The sequence below is a fragment of the Ambystoma mexicanum genome, chromosome 7q, assembly GCF_040938575.1.
Source record: "Ambystoma mexicanum isolate Mex_15411 chromosome 7q, UKY_AmexF1_1, whole genome shotgun sequence".
In the NCBI taxonomy this organism is placed as follows: domain Eukaryota; kingdom Metazoa; phylum Chordata; class Amphibia; order Caudata; family Ambystomatidae; genus Ambystoma; species Ambystoma mexicanum.
In genome coordinates this window covers 473,002,689-473,026,585 of record NC_090941.1, presented here as the reverse complement: position 1 = coordinate 473,026,585, position 23,897 = coordinate 473,002,689, and positions in this window count along the sequence as shown.

The window sequence follows — 23,897 nt, the reverse complement described above, 5'->3', positions numbered from 1 at the left end:
CGGGTAAGTCCTGTGACTCACGCAAACGTCGCCACGTCATTTCGGGACGTAATGACGTCATCACATTGGCGCGTAAGCATCAGGCGCCTTTACGCGGTAGAAGCACCACACAGAAATGCCCGTAATAGAACCCTGGTGTTATGAGAATTTTAGGATGTGGCATTATCCTACATCGCATCATCTCGGGAAAAAGAAATGTTGTGGCAGCGGCTCACTTCATGAAACCCCAATATTACTAATTGTGTTTGGATGATAGTACTGTTGTTAAGAAGATGTACTTGCACTATTTACAAAAGACAATGTTGTTTGTGTCAAAATACAAAAAGCACAATTGTGAGAACATGAGTGCAAGGTTCTAACAATTCGTTAGACAATTCACAACAATTTCTGATTCTTAATTTTACAGAAGGCCAAGTAAAACATATCACTTTATATTGCACGTGTCAAGGAGGTAATACACAACACTTGTTTTCTAATTGTACAGTTAAGCATGGTGCCATTCCACACCTTCATTTAGACCAGTAATATGACCTTTTGACAGAAAAATTAACTTTTGTTCCAGATATAATAATTTCTTATTGATCACTAATTGTGATTTACCCTTGATTGGTTTCAAAATACACCACTCAAAATCATTACAATTATATTTCATTTCGATGAAATGTTTGACTATGGGTGCTTGCTCGACCTCATTTTTAATGCAGCTCCTATGTTCAATCATTCTTGTTCTACATTTTCTATTCGTTTTACCGATATACATACGTTGACAAGGACATTTTATCAAATAGATCACATTATTAGTGTTACAATTTGTATGTTCACTGATCTTCCACATCCTTTCTAACCCCAGATCCACATCAAGTGTTCTTTTTGTTTGGGTGCACATAATACAGTTACCACAAGGGTAATGCCCTACCACTGGGGGGTAAACCCCACAGGTTAGTTTGTTGTAGGGGCTTTTTCTGAACACTCACACATTTCTCATTATTAAATTCCGTACGGTGGTACTTTTCTTAAAGGCCACAATCGGCCTTCTCATTTCCTTAGACATGATCTTGTTCCAATTTTTTTTTTGATAATGCCCGTAATCCTATAAGACAAATTGCTGAATGTATTCACAAATACCAAAGGTGTTTCTTTTGTGCTTCTCTCTCTCTGTATTTGTTGATCCAAAAGGGATTCCCGATTGTTATTAAAGGCCCTCTTGGCTGTTTTTTTCACCATCGAGGTAGGAACCCGCGATGTACCAGTTTTGTGATCAAAATGTTGGCTCCGTTTTCATACGATTCATTTGTGCTACTGTTCTTTTTTAATCGTAAAAATTGGCCGAAAGGGAGATTGTTCTTCCCATGTTGTGCATGGTGGCTCTTGAAATGTAACAAAGCATTCTTATCTGTGGCTTTGGTATACGGTCGGATTAGCAATAGACCATCTTGATGGTATATACAGATGTCTAAATAGTTAATTTCCTTATTACTAATATTGCTAGTAAATTTTAAATACCTATTTTGTTGATTCAGCCACTGTACAAACTGACATGATTCTTCTTCGTTCCCTTTCCAAATAACAAACACATCATCTATATAACGAAGCCAACACAGTATGTTATTCTGAAATGGATTACGGTCGTTATAGACCACAGTTTCTTCGAACATATAAACATACAAATTTGCGACATTGGGAGCCATTCTGACCCCATTGCTGTACCCTCAATCTGTTTATAGAACTGTCCCATAAATGTTAAAATTAATTCTCTGTAAGGGCCATTTCTGTGCACCATTGATAAAAGAGTTCGATACTAGGTTCTCATCGTCTCTTTTCAATAAGGTTTCCTCCACTACCTCCAATGTTGCCAATTGAGGTATAATCTAAGCATAACAACAAATTAACATTGGGGTCAAAAATATTACCCTCTATTCTGTTGATAGCGTCAGTTGTATCCTTTGCATAACTTTTCATAGTTGGAATGAAAGGTTTTAAATAAAAATCTACAAATTTGGAGAGGGGTTCCAATAGTGAATTTACACCTGAAACAATAGGTCTTCCCGGGGGATTCTCTAAACTTTTATGTAACGACCGTAATCCATTTCAGAATAACATACTATGTTGGCTTCGTTATATAGACGATGTGTTCGTTATTTGGAAAGGGAACGAAGAAGAATCACGTCAGTTTGTACAGTGGCTGAATCAACAAAATAGGTATTTAAAATTTACTAGCGATATTAGTAATAAGGAAATTAACTATTTAGACAACTGTATATACCATCAAGATGGTCTATTGCTAATCCGACCGTATACCAAAGCCACAGATAAGAATGCTTTGTTACATTTCAAGAGCCACCATGCACAACATGTGAAGAACAATCTCCCCTTCGGCCAATTTTTATGATTAATAAAGAACAGTAGCACAAATGAATCGTATGAAAACAGAGCCAACATTTTGATCACAAAACTGGTACATTGCGGGTATCCTACCCTGATGGTGAAAAAAGCAGCCAAGATGGCCTTTAATAACAATCAGGAATCCCTTTTGGATCAACAAATACAGAGAGAGAAAAGCACAAAAGAAACACCTTTGGTATTTGTGAATACATTCAGCAATTTGTCTTATAGTATTAAGGGCATTATCACAAAAAATTGGAACAAGATCATGACTAAGGAAATGGGAAGGCCGATTGTGGCCTTTAAGAAAGGTACCACCGTACGGAATTTAATAATGAGAAATGATGTGAGTGTTAAGAAAAAGCCCCTACAACAAACTAACCTATGGGGCTTACCCCCAGTGGTAGGGCATTACCCTTGTGGTAACTGTACTATGTGCACCCAAACAAAAAGAACACTTGATGTGTATCTGGGTTTAGAAAGGATGTGGAAGATCAGTGAACATACAAATCGTAACACTAATAATGTGATCTATTTGATAAAATGTCCTTGTCAACGTATGTATATCGGTAAAACGAAAAGACAATGTAGAACAAAAATGATTGAACATAGGAGCTGCATTAAAAATGAGGTCAAGCAAGCACCTATGGTCAAACATTTCATTGAAATGAAACATACTTGTAATGATTTTGAGTGGTGTATTTTGAAACAAATGAAGGATAAATCACAATTAGAGATCAATAAGAAATTACTACATCTGGCACAAAAGTACATTTTTCTGTCAAAAAGTCATATTAGTGGTCTAAATGAAGGTGTGGAATGGCACAATGCTTAACTGTATAATTAGAAAACAAGTGTTGTGTATTACCTCCTTGACACGTGCAATATGAAGTGATATGTTTTACTTGGCCTTCTGTAAAATTAAGAATAAGAAATGGTTGTGAATTGTCTAAGTTAGAACCTAGCGCTCATGTTATCACAATTGTGCTTTTTGTATTTTGACACAAACGACATTTTCTTTTGTAAATAGTGCAAGTACATCTTCTTAACAACAGTACTATCATCCAAACCCAATTAGTAATATTGGGGTTTCACGAAGTGAGCCGCTGCCACAACATTTCCTTTTTCCTGAAATGATGCGGTGTAGAATAATGCCACATCCTACAATTCCCATAACACCAGGGTTCTATTACGGGCCTTTCTGCGTGGTGCTTCTACCGCGGAAAGGCGCCTGACACTTACACGCCAACGTGATGACGTCATTACATCCCGTAATGACGTGGCGACGTTTGCGTGAGTCACAGGAATTACCCGTGAACAGAACGCCGGCTCGAATTGCCACACAGAGTTTTCAGAATTAAACAGAAACTCTCCAGCAGACCCGAGCAGCAAAATATGGCATATAGACTGTGTGGATTCACAGACCCTTAAGGTTAGCTGGAATCTAATTTGCAATTTTCTCGGCTATATATTCTTTTAGAGGTTGACTGAAATAAGGAATGAGAGGACACTGTCATCCGTTGAAACAAGGGCATCTCTATTATGGAATTGGGAATTTAAGATCCCTTTGCAAAGTCACAAGTATGTGTGTTGTGAACCCATTACATAGTGTAATGCCAAGTGTTCCAGTGATTTGAGAAACTGAAATAGTACATATGGTCTCTGTTTTATAGGGTGACATTTGTTATCCCATGGACAGAGAGGTTGTAACTTAGAGAGACGAAAAACAAGTGGTTTGGAGAACCCTATTCTGGTAAGCATGATCATCTTATGCTTCCTAGATACTTAATACACAGTATGTGACAGACATGTCTTATGTTAATAAGATGCTACTATTGTACACTAGATTAGAAAGGAGAAGAGGAAGAGCAAGTAATCCTATAAGAAATTGGGAATCTGCAGCCAGAATCAGTAAAGGTCCAAGAGTTATTGCAAGGCAGGCAAGCGAGGTATGTAATAATAAACATACTACTATACCCTTTGAGGGATGAGGGTCTGGATGAATGTAAATAGAGATTTATACCAGATGGTGGAGTACTAATAGGGTGTCCTTTTTGATTAACAGGGTAATCCCCACCTAAAGAAGATTTTTTTATTTCGACACAAGATATACTCCACTGAAGAATGTCCTACATTGTTGTACAGAAAGGACAGAAACTTGTACAAGTCAGGTTATTTGAGACATACCAATAAGAAACAAGCTGAAATTAGTGAGGCATTGGAATCAAAGTGCTATTTGGTTACACATTTTTGATCTTTCAAGAATTAATGTACTGTGACTCACTCATGGTGTTTCTACTTGTGTTGTTTTAGTACATTGTATGTGTTTTATGTACTATGATCATTTTTACGACTGTTTTATGAAATACGCTGATTCATGATTAATAAAATTTTGTGATAATTATTAAGATGTTCCACTTGATGGGGGAAGAGTGAAAGGTGACAACAAATAGGAAATAGGACTTCTTTTTGTATATAGAAAGCTAGTTCAGGCACAACAGGACTAACATGGGGGCATAAGTGATTGCTCATGGTTAACAGGGGCATTGAATTGTGAAACTCAAAATAAGGCAGCCATGTCGAATTGCCTTTAGAGTCAATAGCTTTTTTTACTGTAACCTCCTGGAACAGTAGGGGGCATTCCACCCTTACTACCAACCTGTGTCTAATGAAAGAACTGGAGAATTGTGAATGGATTTTATTATAAAGACGTGGTTATTATATCAACCAAATTTGGATGGGTTTAAAAAGGACTTTCAAGCCGCTAAGAAAAATGTATGAGTTAGGCCGTTTGATGGCCGCCTTATCGCATCAAAAATTGGCACAGATCTGATATGGTTAAATGAGTGTAACATACAAAAGATTGCTATGGCCTCTATATGTTCCACATTGGTAATGGATCCACTAAAAAAAAATGTTGTTGGTAAATGTTTATTGGCACTCTGGAGTTTGTCCTTTGAGATATTTTGTAAATGTTTTCATGAAATTCATATATGACTGGAGAGAAAATGTTACCATTGCTCATACTATTGTAGCAGCAGATTCCAACTCCCATTGTATCTTTCAAAATGACAATGATGTAAAGCAGGTCTTGAACAAAAGTAACATGTGGGAGAAAGATGGCATTGGGCAATCTGTGGATGGAAACTCTTAGTGGACTGGCCATGACCATGCTAAATGGAAATTTAAGTGTAGATGATGCGCAAGCCATGTGGAAGAGGAAGGGTAATAATGACGTTGAAGTCATACTCGATTATATATCTGTGGATGATTTTTTTTTTTGCATGGTGCAAGCAATCCGAGGTTGTAAATACCTCCATTAGTGACCATAATATTTTGGTGGTCACTTTTCAGGTGGATTGCTCTAGAAAACAGAAGAGAATGTTAACACATTTCGTGGCTAATCCCAGTGCCAATAGGTTGAAATGGTCAACCAACAAAAGAGAGGAGATATTAAAAAATATGGAGTTGGCACATTTAATTAATGAAACAACAGAGGCTTGGAGGTGCGACACTTTTACTATGGAGCAATGCTACCCTTTTTTTGTGGATATTATGGATCAGATTTCTGTAGATAACAAAAGATAAAATGGGTCTAAAGTGATACGCAGGCAACATATTCATATGTTCGACACCACTCTGAATGATAGAAAACAATTCATACAATACGATATTCAAGTGATAAAAAGAAAGGGATGTTCTCACTGCACATTGTGTGATAAAGAGGGTGGAACAAATCCTACAGAAATTGCGTGAGGTGCCACTGCACACAAAGGTCACAAAGAGAGGCTGAAATAATGTTAAAGGATATTTATGCCATGCACTATCACCACCAGAATGGTGCCCTGGTGGATGTGAAAGGGAAGTGGTTGGGATAGGATTGAGCAGGAAAAGAGCAAGAGAGCTGTGATGTGCTGTTGGCAGCATCAGTTCGTTTAACACCATTCGCTGAGCTATAGTGTGCTTTTCGGTTGGTTGCCGTCATGTGCTGTTGTGCGAGACTGTGTGGTTTGTTTTCTTGTTGCGGTGTAGTGGCATGCGTGCAGTTTGTTGTGCTTAGAGGTATGATTGTGTTTGGTTTGAGAGGTGTATGCAGATGGGTGAGATTTTTAGTAGGGTTGTTTAATGGCATTACTATCTCGACGTGTCACATTATAATGCTGAAGATCCTTATTAAAAAGGACTCAGCAAATGTTTGGATTACAATTCTTTGGGGGTGCCACAGCCATTAGTTCAGATGAATCCTATAGCCCAAAGAGTTTGGTGTCTGCATTCTTCTTCCATATAAGACAGATATTGTTTTGGATGATGACCCCTTATTAAATGGTGGCATCAGGCAGGCGGTGAAATGGGATCTGAAGTTTGATGTAGAGGATATTGAGGATAAAATAAAGAGCTAGTAAGTCCAGGGCGGTGGGCCGTAATGGGCTCTCAAATGTGATACTAAAGTGAAATGGGGAGTGTTGGTCCGTTATTCATTTTTCAAGAATGAAGTAAAATCGGTCTTCTTTCCTGCACCATGGGAGATGTCGATCGTTGTTCCACTCTATAAAGGAGGAGCAAAAAAAGATCCCAAGAGTTATAGACCAATCATGATGATGGATGCGGACAGTAAAATCTTCGCGTCCATCACCCTGACACTTGAATGCCTGGGCTAAAAATGCGAGAAGATTGAGACGATTTTCAAACAGGTTTTTGCACAAACCAGAGCACCGTATAGAATATTTTTTTTAGAGATCTTTACAGGGCCTGGCCTAATACTTCTAATTATAATTGCTTTTTAATAACACGTTTAATTCCAGCGAGTGGCTTTTAAGCGCAGTATCGGGATTCAAACCTGTGTTGCGCTGTTGTCTTGCTTCCAAGACAAACGCATTGCCCCTGAGCTAACCTTCCTCCCCAGCGCGTTGATGCGGAGGTATCCTTCCTCATTCAATTTATGTCACATCAAATCGATCTCATTTCAGAATTTGATCTGGCAGATCAGAATCATTTATGTGCCAAACTACAGGGTTGGGGGATTTCAATAGGGTTGTTCAATGTTTTGAGGGGATTACATAACTCTAATATGAGTATGCCTGGATATGGATGAATCAGCTTGCGGCAACTGGATTACGATTGAAAGAATGCATTCATATATATCTATCTGCTGCCTGTAAGTCATGTTCACACCCAAATGGGCATGGTAGCACCATATTTAAACATATGTCCGGATAAATGTCTGCAGACAATTTTTTAGATGCAAGTTTAATCTTATCCCAACACATCAGATTTTGTTGAGGAGATGTTTAATTGTGAAGGAACAGGCCTTTTGAAGATTTTGTAAGCACTGCATCATTGATGAAACTCTGGAGCACTTGGTCCTTTCATGTCCTGTACTTTTATCATGGCAGATTTTATATTTTGAGAAACTGTTTTTTAGAATATTTAGAATAGATCATGTAGATTTCGAAAATGTATGGTTTAGATTGCTGGGGGTCCCACCTCTGTTTCATTTGCTGTTGTGGCCTTTCACAAAGCACTTAATTTGGAAGATTTAGAGGCATTGTAATTGTGTGTTTTATTTCTTTTTAATATACATCTTAGTGATATTTGTTTTTTTGTAATGGCATGAATTTAGTATGAATTATCTTTTTTGTGTTTTGATATCTAATGAAATTATTTTAAATGTGCAAAAGTTAAAATTTCAGTTGTATTTTAACCATATGCAATAAAGAAAAACAAAATCCAACTGGTTTTCGTGAATGCGCAGATCACCGAGCCGTAAATTGCAGCTGCCTTAGCCTTAATGTTATAGGCCTCAAGAGAGGACCTAACAGCCCCATTGTCCTGTGCCTTCGCATAGCATACTATACCTTTAGTGACTCTCTAAGGTTTGCTCGGTTTTTGCACTGTGTTCAAACCACCCACACTTGCTCTCAAACCAGACTCCTAGATAATCAAACACAGTCACCGGCTCAAGAATGGTGTCATCAATTTAGAGCGTAATTTAGCAACCCTTGGCTCTCGTGGAATGGCAAACCATGGCTTTGGTTTTATTCTTATTTATTTGTAGGCCATTTTCAGCTGTGTATTCATGAAACAGCGCAGACTGCTTTTGGAGACCCATTAGTGTCTGTGAAATTAAAATTGCATCACCAGCGAATAAGGGTAGCAGGATTTTATCGTTTCCCAGCGTGGTAGTAGCAGCTTCATCTACAGTGGCAAAAAATAGAATGAATGAACAGATCGAAGAGGCTTGGCGCCAGGACACATTCCTGTCTCACCCCCTTCTGCACTGGAAAGTACAGCATCAGATCGCCTGCTAAGCTCCATCTTACACATTTTCACTGTATAAAGAGCTCTGATATTTATTAGCAATGAAACAGGCACCCCTATTGACAATTTCTCCCATGATTTAAATCTGGGGACACCGTCAAACACCCACTTAAAATCAACAAATAAGACATAGAATTGAATCTTTTTTTAGTGTGACATATTTATTGATAAGTAGAAAAAGTCAAAAACAATCAATAGTAGAGACCCCACGTTGGAATTCTGCTTGACAATAGTCAATGGCCCTGGTCTCCTCAATCCACTTAGAGAGATGGTCCAAGGGGATTACAGCATAGATTTTGCCTGCAGAGGCCAGTTGTGCAATGGGCTGATAATTGGCAGGGCCATCTCTGCCTAATTTTGGCCTGGACACTAATCTATGGCACCCTTGCAAGGCTGTTAATGGCATTAAACAATTTTTGGAAGAAAGGTACCCAAATCACAGATTCTATCTTACACAAATTCACTGTCCACTCCAGGCGCCTTGCCCCCTTTTTGGGCACAAGGAGCCAACCCAATATCTTCCCGAGAGAAGATTAGTGGATTGCCCACTTAAATTTCATCCATCAGTGAAGTAATATTAGGTGGGAGGATTAAGATGAGACAGACAATAATGCTATCTTTGTAGTGCTGCCAAAACAGTGCAACATTACTCATGCTGACCATCTTTTGGGGTAAGATTGCAGCTGGGTCTTATGGAGTGAGCTGTAGGGTTTTGGGAATATACGCCTTTCGGTAGTACCTTCCTCCACATCAAGTATGGTATGCGTTTGCAGAATGGATTAACTTGTTTTACGGACTTAAAATCCTTAAGGCACATCCTACTGTGGCATGCCCTGTGGTCTAGTGAAGATGGGGAATTGATAAAAAGGCTGAGAAACGTGTTAATTCTGGGAAGTTGTCACAAAAAAGGATGGTTGATGTTCATTAAGAAGTTATTGCAGAAAGTGAGTTTGTGAACCGGTTTCAACAATCCTAAACGCATGGCTAAAATCCTGAGATATTTGCTTAAAATTAAATCTATCAATCTTTGGGGGCAAAATAGAGAGGAAGACCATTTTCAGGAAACTTCTGTTAGACTTCATCAACCCCTTTTCCCATCACTGAGAGCAGCTGGATACTTATCTGTGGTCACCAATACCCCTTCACCAGATTCTTCTGACGAAGGACTGGCTAAATGTTTTCTCCGATAAAGCAATAACATGCAAATGGTTAGAGACAACGAATAGAGCCGATGCATGTTTTCTATTTGGCGGGTGGGAAACAGTGCCTCTTTTGTATTATTTTGTTCCTTATGTTGTGATTTTACAAAACACTATTTATTGAGATTAAGGGAGTGTTCTGTGGCAATGAAGACCGGCTTTCCTGCTGCTACGGACTCTTGCAGACGCCAAGGTGGCCTGTGCCAATGCCAGTTATATAAAAGGAGCCTGGCAATGAAGGTCAAGGATGCTGGCGGATAAAGGAGGGTGTGGGGATTGAGGCAGTTGGTAATGGGCAATGTTGGGAACTGAGGATATTCAATTCCTGCTTTGGTTTTAAGGTGTGCTCTGCAAAAGGATTTTTGTCTTTTATGGATGTTATTTATTTTATTACTGTATGTTTTTTTAATGGATTTATTATTTTTTTATAGTTTATTACAAACTTTTAAAAAGAAAAAAACAATCACATCACTACAACTCAGTTCACCAGACTTCATTCCCTCATTCCAAGTGTAATCCTTAGATTTTGGTTTTGTTAAGTCACAAGAGAGCAAAAAGTCAGACAGAGAAACAAGCAAAGAGATCAATCAAGAGAGCAGACAAAAAGAAGCACTATTCCAAAGTGTTACCCAGACTCAATGTTCACCAATGGCAGTGAATTCCTCAAATGTCCCAAGAAATAAATCAAAAGCATACGTCAATTTGTTGTTGGAGCCTCCAAATAATGCAGCCCACCATTCTTCGCATCCCCAGGTAGCTCTTTTCTCAATCTCTTTTCCAAAAATTGATGTCCTCTTGTCTCGCAAAGCTGGACAAAAGGCCGCGAGATGTTTTAAGGTCTCTGTTGAATTTTTGAAGAGCCTACTGAGATTCTTTTCCTTTGTCTTAATATTTCCTTAGTTTCAAATTGGTTCAGCCTGAATCTCCAGAAAACATCACAAAATCTGTTATCTGGAAACCTCATTATGTAACTCGCAGAATTATTATATGCTTTGGCTTCAGACGGTACCAGTTCGATACATTTGTGCTGGTTTATTTGCCGACATGTTTCAAGCCAATCCCATTGCCAAAGTTTTGTCTTTACCATGTTAGGATTAGACCACAGGGTTTCTTCAGTTGTGTTTAAAATTTCCAAGATGTTCTTACAGTTTTTTTCCCCAGAGGCCTGGAATTGATTGCTCATCAATGTCTGACCGAGTGTTCAGTATTTGAAATTGTGGAATGGAAATAATATCTGTCATTTTCCCATATAGTGATAGGGAGTTCCACATAATTTTCGCTGTTATTGATGTTAAACTCAGTTCGTATCTGATACATGCCCTCGAGATTCCATTTGGGAGGTGTAGGATTTTTTTCCAGAATAAATATTCATAGGTTTCCCACACCTTAGATGAACATCCAAGGGCTGTCTCAGCCCCATGTATTAATGCGGGTACCACTTTAAGCTTATAAAAATCTAGAATCGGCTTTAGGCTAAATTTCCCATATTTTTTGTTGATTAGAAGCCCCTGGGCCATGAGTTGTTTGCTTTTTGCCTTGACAGATCTTAACATCGGTTCGTCATTGATGTTGGCACTTATTATAGCTCCAAGAAATCTTATCTGGTTAGCTCTTTTGAGTGTGTCGGATCCAATTTTCCATTGAAAGTTCACCTTCCGTTCTCTCTTTTGGCCGTGCAAGTTCTTTAGTTCCATTATCTCAGTCTTCATGGTGTTTATAACAAGACCGTTTTTTTCGATGTAATTGTGCAGAGCTGTCAATTTCCGCTGGAGGCCTATCTGCGTTAGATCAAGAAGAACAATATCGTCAGCATATAGCATCCACTCGATTAGAGTTCTGTTAATTTTTGGCGAAAACGATTTTATTTCATCAAAAGATCCAACGTCTGTTATGAAGAACTTGAAAAGGACTGCAAAGGGCAGCCCTGTTTCACACCACATTCTGTGTTTATTGCACTCAAAAGTGAATCCTTGCCATCAAGTCAAATTCTTATGTTAGTGTCAGTATATAATTGTCTTATTGCTCGAATGAGGCCATCAGGGAAGCTTTTGTCTTTCAATTTCTTCCAGAGCTGATTTCGGTCCACCGCATCGAAAGCATGTGCAAGATCCACAAATGCTGCGTAGATGGTTTTTTCTTCTTTATTGGCTCCATTTTTAGTGAATTAATCATGAATAGATTCTGGTTGCATCCGACTCCTTTGATGAATCCTGCTCGTCGGATGTCGAATGCTCCTGACTGCTTGATCCAAGCGGTTAGTTGTTGCTGCAGCTGTGTTGCAAAGATCTTACCTACAACATGTAGGAGCACAATTGGTCTATAGTTTGTTGGGTCTGAACGAATGGCTTTTTTAAAAATTGGAACGATTACAGCGCTCTTCCATGATGTCAGTATTTTCCCCCCCTAATGACAATGTTAAATACTGATTCACAAAAGGTAGCCCACTCTTCCGGATGCTGTTTTAGCATATAATTTGTTAAGCAATCGGGTCCAGGAGCCCTCAAACTTATTCTTTTGATATTCTCCAAGATGTCTATCCTACTAATACAAATGTTCCATGGTAAATGTCACGACCCTCGCCCAAAACCCCACCTGGCAAACCCATTGGCCAGGTGGAGTCAGGACTCGGGCCTCTAGAACCTGGCATCCTCTTCAAAAGCCCTTATGGGGCCAGTCCTGGCGCCTATGGCGCCAGGCTCATACACCATGAAAAACAACGTGCTTGGGAACTACTTTATTGTATTAACAGCCAACATGGAGGCATCCACATAGCTTGGTTCCTAAGAACCAAGCTATGCGGTCTAGTGTTTTGGGTGTGGTAGCCTAGGGACTACTTTACCTGGACTATTTTGTTGGGGCTATTTAAACCACACCCGAGCAAGACAACATGCTTTGCGTTACTTTGCAGCTTGCAACGTGACGCTCACAGTGTCCAGCTATGCCCTCAAACCTCGGAAAAGCAGAACCTGCAAGGAGACAAAAGGAACATCATTAGCAGCAGCATCTTACCTGCAGTCTTCATCTTTAAACACTCGCAGCTACTGAGAACAGCTTCCTCGAATCTGCACGCCTCCCTGACAGAACGACCTGAAAGAGGAAGACAGAGGCAACATTAAAGAAAGCAGTAGAGACATTTACAAATTATGAACTGCTCAAAAGGCTTACCTGGCTGGTCGCCTCTCGGCTGGCACCACTCCGGACATTCCACTTGCGCTGAAGAACACAGCGACCTACAAGGAAGGAAAACACAGGTTAGCAAAGGCAAGACTTTGCAGCACTGCGCATAGCACTTACTTACCGCATCATAACGCTCTTAATGCGCCATCATTTACCAGCGGGGCTCAACAAAGCCAGTTCGGCGAGCTGAATCTCCGCATACTTAACAGAGAATAAAGAGACATTTTAAACAAAGAAAGGCATGCAGGATAGCAACCAAAACTAAAGAACAGCGATAAGACCTACCTGAACAATATCAAACGGGCCGGCGTCAGTGAAGTAACTGGACCGCACTCGCCCATGAAAGACAACACACCCCTGCAAAGAAGCAGGACGGAGAGCACGCCTAATTCTACCACAAGGCAAAACCTTCCCCGCAGACCACATCAGGGCTAAGCTGAGAAGCATACCAGTGAGTAGCCTGGCTGGGTGGCGTCCCTGTGGATACCAGGTGAGCGTAACAGTAAATCGTCTTCGAGGACTACTTGGTTAGTTGGATCCCGTTTTCGAATAAATCTGTGTAATGTTGGATCCATTGGGCTTCACTAACGATGTTGCTTGTTAGGGCCTGTTGTTGAGCTTCGGTATTATTTATTATTGAGCAAAAATCTTGGTTTTCTTTGATATACATTGTTGTATTATCTCTGCGTCTTTTTGGTACATTAACCTTTTGTGGGCTTTTATCCAGATATTATATGACCTCTTACGTTTGAGCACCTCTCCTCGGTTATCAGTTGCGTGGATTTTCAATGAGCGTGTGTCCCGACGTAATTCACGCTTTTTACTCGCAATTTCTGGATCAAACATATGCCGTGGTTTAAAATTGACTTTCCCATTGTGTGTCTTTATTTCTCTGTATTGTTCCAGAAATGGTACATAGTCCATATCGCTATTGTGTTCAACACATCTTGTAAGTTCTGTTATCTTTTTGCTATTTAGTCTAAGGCGATTTCAGCTCGGTTCAATTTCAAGCCCATGGGGAAAATGTCTTTTTTTTCCAATTAGATGTTTTCTCATCCCCATAGTTACCAAGTCATGCTCACTGTGCAACATTTCACGAACCTTCAGGTATGTTATCTTTTTGGCTAACCGACTGGAGACAAAAATATAATCCAACACAGAGTTTTGGTTGTTTCTTTTCCAGGTTGGATTAGGAGGAATGTCACCAGGTACAAATCTGTTCAATCTTTGTAATTCTCTCATTTTCAATTTGTCCTGGAAATAAAATGCGATTTTTTTTCTTTCTGGGACACTTATTTCACCTTTTTAGGGGGAAGTATTTTTAGCGAGTAATGCTACGAGATCCAGGTTCCAGTCCCCACATACAATTATATTTGGCGTTTCCACTGATGACATTATTTCGTCAATAGTCTCGCACAGCATATCAGTGAAAGCCCAGGTCCAAGTTGCTTTGGGCTGCCAATAAATATTGATTATGTGTAGTCTCTGATCAAGACCTTTCTCCATCGGGTCCATTTTTAAAAATGTTTTTATAGTTGCATTTTTACTTTACAAAAAACATTACACAACATATAGAAAAGACATATCAAATACATGAACCCATACTGCATAATACATCACTTAAGGCGGACTATAAAATTCATCGCAAAAGATAACAAAATATACATTAATCAGATTGCCGAGTACATAAGATAAATCCAAAGGTCCCACATCCGTAATTTGTCCTTTATTTGGCCAAATTCTTTTCGTCCAAGCCTTTAGTTATACCCTGCAAAAATGCACTCAATGCCACAATTAGCGATATATTTCAACCCCACATGCATCTATTCCCAAATAGGTTCACTGTGAGCTCTGAATCTTTCCTGAACCTATCTTTAAGGGTCAAAACACATATAGGCTCAAAATAAGAGCAACTGAGCACTAAGTGCTTGAGTGTCTCTTGGGAGTTGGTATCCTCACAGAAACGTCACTTCAAGTCTATGGATTGTGGCCCCGGTGCACCGTTAGTGGCCCAGTGTCTTATCCTCTCGAGGGTCGGTAAATGGTTGAGCCTTAAACGCATATAGCTTGTTCTTCCCCTCTCACACAGAAACCTCTGTAGATAAAGAGGCAAAAATTCCCTTGCGTGACAAAAATTAGAATATTCTTTATAGGTAGCATAAGAGTTGACACAGTCGACCGTTTCCACCCAATCAGCCCTAAGGAGAAACCTCTTCACCAATCCTGGCCGTTGTATAAGATCTTCTACCGTAAGTCCCAATGACAGAAGTATTGAATTCATTCCATCACAGAACTTTGTCATAAAAGGAACTGTTTCAGATCTAGCCACATCTCTTGACGTTTCATCAAGATAATTTGTGGGAGGTTTGTTTATTTTCTTATACATGGAAAGTTGTTTCCAGAGGTACCTAGATTTACGGGATACAAGGCAAAGCTCATGGCGAATAACTGCATTAGGCACAGCCATGGATAAGCCCAGTAGCTCTTTCCACATCTTTCCCTGAATGGTATTAAGAATCGAGCTCATGTCGTGGGTGCAGATATACAAGCCATAAAGTAAAATAGGCTCGCACTTAGCGAGATACTAGCGCCTTATCGGTAATAGAGAGAATCTGCAAACCTTTACTCTCAAAAATTTAATTTGGGCTTTAAGTTTACAGACCTTCTCCTCAAGGCTCAATTTCCATTGTTTCATACTGACCCCATTTGTGAGGTGGTACCCCAAGTATTTAATGGCCTGTACCTGATCTACTGATTCGCCCCCCCATAGTCCACATATGTTTGAATCTTTCTTTTTTTTTTAGAAAAAAACAAAAATCCATGATTTTGATGCATTGGGCATAAGATTGTTAGCCACTGCGTAATCATAGAAGAGATAAATTTTCCTCCTAAAACCCCCAGGGGTGCGGGGTCCAGAAGGATGAAATCATCTGCAAAGGCCATCCACTCGATCGCCATCCTCCCCAACCTGGCTTGTGCGATCGAAGGTCCCTTCCACACTCCCTCCACATCGCACACGTACAGGTTGAAAAGAATAGGTGCCAGTGAACAGCCCTGCTTGACCCCCACATATGTGGCTATTTCCCCCAGACAGAGCACCCTCCTTGGTCAAACGAACCCCGATGGATGTGTTCATATGGAGTAAGGCAAGAAGTTGAACTATCTTACGAGGGATCTTTAAAGCCAACATGTTAGACCACAATTTCGATCTTATAACTCCATCGAAAGCGTTGGAGAGGTCCAATGATGCCATAAACACATCTCCAATATTGGCCTGATGAACCGAATCTCTAAGGTGAGCCAGAATAGTTGCGCTCAAATTAGTTCTGAGCTCTTCCCTAAAACCAACTTGCAATTTGCTAAGATGCAAATTATACCCGACCACTTTATTAAGGTCCCTTAAGAGCAGGATGGCAAAGTATTCACTCGCTGCATCAATGAACGCTATGGGTCTATAGTTACTTGGATTTAGAACCTCTCCTTTTTATATATGGGCACGATGATGGATTGCAGCCAAGAATCTGGTACTGTGTGGGTCTCAGAGATGTGGTCAAATACTGGTTTTAAAAGATTGGCCCATAATTCAGGAGCAGCCTCAATTACAAAAGGCGGGATGCCGTCAAGGTCCAAACAATATCCTTGTGGTCCCAAGTACATGCTCCCTTAACAGGGGTTCCCAAATCCGTGCTAATCCCCATTTCAAATTTCACAGAAAGAGCAAATTTGTTAGAGTAGTATGTGGTCCAAGCCGCGGCTTGGATAGGACAGTCTAAGCTGTCCTTAGAGGGGACTAAGATTCTATTAACAGTAGCCCAGAATTTCCCATCCATGCCCGTTCAGAGACTTTCCATCATGGACTGGTGAGAGTTCAAGTAATGGTCCATCCTAAGCGATGTCACAAGATTCTTATGTTTCAGGATACATTTTTTCTTTAGAACCATGAACTCCCTTGGCGGCAGGGACTGTTTTTTGAGGGCCACCAAATCCCTTCCTTTGTTAATTTTTGAATTGTAAATTCTATCATCCCATTTAAAGCTCTTCGGTTTATTAGTGGTATTGTTTCCCACTTTACTGATGTTATATGCACAGGTGAGCATGATGTTGTTATATAGGTTACCACCTCGTAGAAGTGAACTATCCATGAACTCTCAATGGGCGGCTTTCACCAGATATTTTGTAAGAAGGGTATTAAATCTCCTAATGATATTATAGTTCCAGATAATCGATCTCCCTTGATTAGCCAAAGAGGCCCATGAGAGCCGGTCTTACTAGGATTGCCGGAAGAACCAGAGACAGGGTAAAGGCCAAGGGATATGATCCCCCAGATCAGTGTCTATATGAACCAAATTCCCACAGGATGATTTCAAACCCTTAGATACAAATGAAATCAATCGTAGAACTATAGGAGCCCCTTACCCACGTGTGTTTGGATTCTTTCACATGGTGAGGGTGGTCCAACATCCCCAAATCCCAACCGTCCAAGGTGGTGTCCCATTGTATCCCCCTGGCAAGGTTCGGAAAGAGAATCTTAGGAATGCCTCCCCTATCGTTCCACTCAGTACCTTCTGCAGATAGAGAATTAAAAACCCCTCCCAACACAATGCAATGTCCAAACCCCTTCTCGTACCACTCTCCTAATATTTCACAGAGACTCCTCCACTGTCTCAAATGGTACTTTTAGGGGATTCCAATAGAGATTCAGCACCAATATAGGATCTAGCTCTTTATCTGTATCCAGAGTGATACCCATAAGCCAGTCCATGCTACATAACACCCTACACTTAAACTCCAAGTTGGTATCTACAGCTATAGTCAGGCCCCCACTAGGACGTCCCACTGTACCCCGAATGGCGGGCTGGGAAAATGTATGAAAACCCTATAAACTCTGATGGTCTACCATCATAGTTTCCTGGAATAGATAGAGGTAGAGAGAGAGATATTAGTCGAATTCATACACATAAATGTGGCAAGATTAATACTGTCACATGTATTCCAGGAAATCATTTCTATATTAATCCTGTCATGCACATCCTGAACCTAGTCTCAAAGTATCTAGAATTTTAAGAGCTGGCTGTAGCCAGGACCAATCCTGGCCATTATTTAATCGGCTAGATATCAAGGACAGAACAGGTGCAGAAGTTATAGAAGGATTAAGCAAGTATTTACCATTGGATCCACTAGATTCACCCCGGGTTCCTTATAAGCAAGGAAGATATCGGCCTCCTTAGCACTAGAAAGTGTCTTAAAATGAAATCCCACTGACTCAAGATTCTTTTCTTGTGCTCTAACCATGTCCGCCGCCATCTCTGAGTGGAAAATACATACCATACAGAGATTATTATGGGCTGGGAGAGAAATGGTGGCTATATCATGCATGGTAATAGAACAAAGTAAAGGGATTTTCTTAAAAATATTTAGTAGATTAGTTCTATTTAGGTTGGCCACTTGGTCTGCCTTATTGTTATTTATCCAACCAATAATTTTTCCCGTGTTAATCACAGCGATTGACTGGTTCGGGCCCGATATTCCCTTATTACTATCCAGAGTGGGTAGCTCTGGGTTGGGGGCAGCTATCTCTAGCCTATTATCATCTAATATGATCTTAGTGCCTGTGGCCACAACCCCCTTAGTCTCGCTATCTTTACTTGTCATAGACTGTGTCCTAATTATCCGGGGGCCTGTCAAGGATATCTCACTTAATGTAGGTACTGTAAGCAATGTGCCCAATGAATTGAGAGCCCCCTGTTGTTGTGAGCCAGCAGATAGTCTGGCATGCTTAACTATAAGGCCGTCATCTTGGTTTGTTTAGTCTGGGGGCAATCTTAGGTCGGTTATCATCCCCATCATCTAAGGTTTGCAGCTCTCTATCGTTAGTTATTTCCCTATCAACCACAGCCCCCGCCCCTTTTGACCCTTCCTCAGAGTGGACCAAATCGCCACTCATTGGGTTTTTATCAGTAGAGGGCATTTTGGGTTGTTCATCTTGAGTAGGTATATTTCTAATCACTCTAAGATTAGAATTCCTACCCTTAATTTTGGCATCAGGCATATTTTTGGTTTTCTTAGGCATCCTAGCTCCTCTTTTCTCTTTTTTCCTCCTACGCACCGGTGATTGAGGAATCTCGTTAATGTCATAATTAGATACATTATGTAACTCTTCCCTCTGATTTTGTAGATTGTCTGAATCAGAGATTTCCTCCTGTTGTGATTTCACCTTTTTCCCCTATGTGTTTGGATTTTTCTTTACATTTGGTTCCTTTTGTCTGGGGAATCTGGTGGTCTTCGCCAGGTTCTTCACTACTAATAGTGGCCCCACTCTTGGGTGATTCGAGGGCTAAATCATGACTTGTCCTCTCCTCCATTAGACCCATCGCGTCCAACAAGTGTAATGGGACTATCTAAAACATTATTCCTCCCACCATCATGGCAATTCTCTACATTAGTACAACCTGGGCATATAGTTTCTTCAACTCTCTCCTCCCCACCCTTATAAGATGGAGATGGTGGTTCCGCTGAAATCAAATTCTAGTAGTGTGGCGAGTTTAGCGTCCATCAGACAACCTAATATTTTGTTCGACCCTCAATTTTTCTACCTTTCAGATTTAAATCGTTCTTTGTTTTACCCTCGACAAGCCCCTCCAAAAAGGCCAATCGTATGGTTAATTTATTGAAGGCTGATTGTTACCCAACCAAGACTCCACCCAAAGTTTCCTGAGTCTCACCCAGGGTTTTGAGTGCCAAATTTAAGATAATATGTAGATTAGAAAGAAGAGGAAAAATAATGTCACCACTTCCCCTATTATCAAAGGGATTTTGCTTTATCTATACTTAATAGGAGGCAGGCTTTCAGTTGTCTTTAACTCATGATCCGGAGCCCTCACTCCCTGCTCAATCTGGTCTTCTGATCCCTCCCGTGGCTGTGTTTGGGTTCCGCCTTCTTTAACCTCAACTAATAGAGCAACCTTCTCTCGGTCGTGGTTGTTCTCTATGGATGATAGCCCTGTGGCTTCGTTAACCCTTTTATCTATGAGATCTATAATGGTTTTATTTTTTAGTAATTTTTGGGAAGTCTACAATGGGAGCCCCCTCTGAGAGACTCCTTAAACCCTTTCGACTTGATTGTGTAAATCTTGTGGGCATCTCCAGATCAATAATTTATTTTAATAAATCCCCAGTTGCGTCAGCCATTTGAATAAATGAGTCATCCATATCCTCCCACACACTCGAAGCATGGATCTTTGTTGATCCACAGTGGAGGCATCTTTCAGCTGGCACTCCCAGCCCCCAATGTAGGGTAGGTCTCGCCTAGTGTCGTCTGTTAGTTCCAAATACAAACTGTGTCAGAATGCAGGGCAGTAGGAGGCTTACCTACAGTATGTTGTCTCATAATGCCTTCCGCTCCCCCCCACTAAAGGAGTCAAAGCCAGGAAGACACTTCCCCTTGATATTTCCTCTTAGGTGTGCCACCTGTAGTGGTGTTGATGCATGAAAACGTACCACCCTCCTGATATCGGGGACACATTCCTGCAGACATTCTGCATCGGACAACTCATGTCTGCTAGTAAAGAGGCCCCCGTTTCCCAATAAGGCCAAAATACTCATTTTTCCCAGGTGCATAAGTCCATCATTGATATCTGTTACGATTGTAGCACTGGAGGTAGGGAGCAAGTTCTCTACCTCTGTCTGTTTAGGATGCTCCATAGAGAATATATTCTCTGCCCTTATCAAAGTTTGGCCCTAAGAGGGAAGGGAACCAGGCTCCCCATCTATGGGACAGTCCACCCCTCCAATAGCCCTAGTTGATATAAGATGTTGAGTTTCCGGCCTCTTTGTTATTTGCTCCTCAGAGGAGCCAAAACCACTCCTTAGAGCTGGCACAATTCTACCGTAGGAAACCTCAGAATGTAAAAGTAAACCCCAGTCAATGTGTCATGAACTATAATGGGGTAAAGCTGTTCAATAAGGGACAAATACAACCACCTTTCTTATTATAAGAATATATCCTAAAACATAAAAAGCCTTTAAAAATAAGCAAAATGTTTCCAGCTGAAGAAAAATGTATACCCTAATGTTGCGTATAAAAGTCAGGCAGAACGTTAAAATGGAAAATATAAATAAACAACCAATATGTGATCAACTATTCCATAGGCGATAAAACAAGGCCCTGGGGGTTGCAGCACAATAAATAATATTCAATCGGTGAGAGGGAAACCTCGCAGCCCCTTATAGGAATATATAAGTATTTGTGCACAAAGGTATAGTAAAAGCCCTGCACAGGAAATACAACACCAGTTTATATAGCTTGCCATCCGGGGAACACCCGATGGCTTGGTGAACTGCCTTAGTCCGTCTCTCTCCCCCACTGGGCCGGCAAGTGTCTAATAACTTCCTTCAAATCTCCATCCAGTCGGGGTTAGTGCTATTCCACATGCGTAGATGCTAGCAGCAAATATCCCACCTCCGCAGTTACGACCGGTAGATAAACATACAAAGGTTACAATTCAAGTTTCTAGCAACCCTCGTGTCAAAGTATAACACGGTATTCCCAAGCTTTGCGGAGCAGATATGTGCGGTGATGTAATGAATCAAAGCAGCGAGGCTCCAACAGTCGCCAGTAGTTTCTCCGCCCATAAAGTAAGAAAGTTAGAAATGTCAATTGCCTTACCAACCACTCCTGTGAGGCATAACAGGCGTGTAACTTGCACGGTACGATGCGAAGAATAGTTGGCCTGCGTCTTTCCCAAAGGAGTGCTCTATCTCAGCACCTCAGCACAAACAGCAAAAAACAGTGTAGCAGTTAGAACGCCCTTTTCTCCACTCGTGGGCTTCTTGCCACAAGGGCAGCAGGGCTGGCTCTTTATCTGCTACTTCCTGGGGCATGTCCTCCCACAACGGACCTCCTTAAAAGGTACAGAGGGAAGTGCTGGAAATGACACAGGGAACACTCAAAGGTCTGGTATTCCGCCTCAAACGACAGAAAAAACAGTGTAGCAGTTAGAACGCCTTCTCCACTCGTGGGCTTCTCCGCCGGGTCTATTTTTTAATACCTGGATGTATGCTGATTTTTTGCATGAGTCTACAATCCGATATCCGCGCCTTTTATGTACCAGAGTTAACATGGCAGACATCAGTCTATCCTTCTGATGTCTAATCGCTGGGTTTATGGATATTTCATAATCAGCGACGATCAGTGTCTCAGAAAGCCACGTTTCTTGTAGGCACAGTATATCCCATTCCAAAATGTCCATAGGTTGGTCTCGAAAGAGAAGGAGGTGGCCTCTAGTGTTTCAAGAGCCAATTTTTAGCTCATTGTTCCTTAAGGGCTTTGAGCATTATCTCAATGTATTCGTAATCAGAGCACCTGCCAGCCAGCTCCAGTTATCCGGTTTTGGTTCGTGTCCTTTTCTTCTAAGGGCCTAGATTCTACTTGTTCCATGTCTTCAACAGGGATTGTGATCTTTATTTGCCTCATTTTTGATGTCAAGATTTCAGAGATCCTGTCACGCTCCTCCAGCTGCCAAGTTACAGATTTGGCAACAGTTGTAGGTGATTTTTGTTTGTCTTCTTGTGTAGTATTGCACAACCTGCTTTCTCTAATTGGTTGCACAACTCGTGTTGATCTTTCATCACCAAATGAAGAAGCCACTTGGAACGTCTCAGGCATTATTTCTGCAACTTTAAATCCCAACCGGGTTAAGGAGACTTCACTTTCCATGATTTGGTCTTTTATGAAATTTGAGTGGATATGCAATATTACATGATCTGTTTGTGTTTCATTTAAAAATTCCACTGTTTTGATGTCACTCGAGACTACTGATCTCAAGTCAGAACAAACCAATGACATTGTTCCTACTCAGGATCAATCATTCATTCAAGGGTAGCTCCTTTCCAACATGATGTAATAATTAGATTTTATCTTTTTCTTGATGTCCTTTTCAGATTTTTTTTGTTGGTTCAATTGGCGCGAGTCAGATCTCCAATTGCCTCCATCCGACTTCGATAGATCTTTCCCATCACTAGGTTTGGTAGTTTGATTTTGCAACAAATATTTTTTCACTCTTGTTGAGTCTGTTTATTCTCCTATATCCATCCTTGTTTTTATCTCCTTCTCGTGGGACCCAGGGCTTTTCCGAGCACAATTTCTCTTCTTTCTTCCATCGTTAGAAATCTTGGGAGTGTCATCTATTTCATCTTCTTTGTTACCTACAGATTCGCGGTTAGGTAACTTAGGGGAGGTCACAATTTCAAATGTTCTTACCGGGTGTCCTATTTTCTGGTTCATCAGCTGCTTTAAGTTAAGGTTCTCTGCCCGTTTATCATCATTAATTTCGTTAGAGTTCATAGCCGGTTCATTTTGTGGTTTAGGCTGTTCCTCAGTTCTACTGATTTCTTTGTCACTTATCTTGTAGGTTGATAAGTTCCTCATCTCAGCTGTAAGATCCTCTGTGTTCTTTAGAGCTGATGTCGGAGCTCTCTCATTTTCAGTTGAGTTGGCTGCTAAGTTCACCTTTTCACAAGGGATCTGATCCCCTTTTACCAGAGCTGACGTCATGACAGTGAGATTTAAGGATTTGAAGTTCCTTAGGAATTTCCTGGAGCCATTCCTGTTCGTTTCAAGCAAATCATGTTTTTTTTTTTTGCACTTCCCTTGTTTTGGTTGTGAACGCTGCATAATTTGTGACGGATGCTGAGATTTATCTTCACATATCAGGTAGATGCCAGGGCGTTTGCTAGTCCCGTCTTTCATGGATTCCTGATCCACGGGCAATTATGTCTTTGCAGATGTTGACGGCTGCTTTTCACCAAACAAGGTCTCAACTT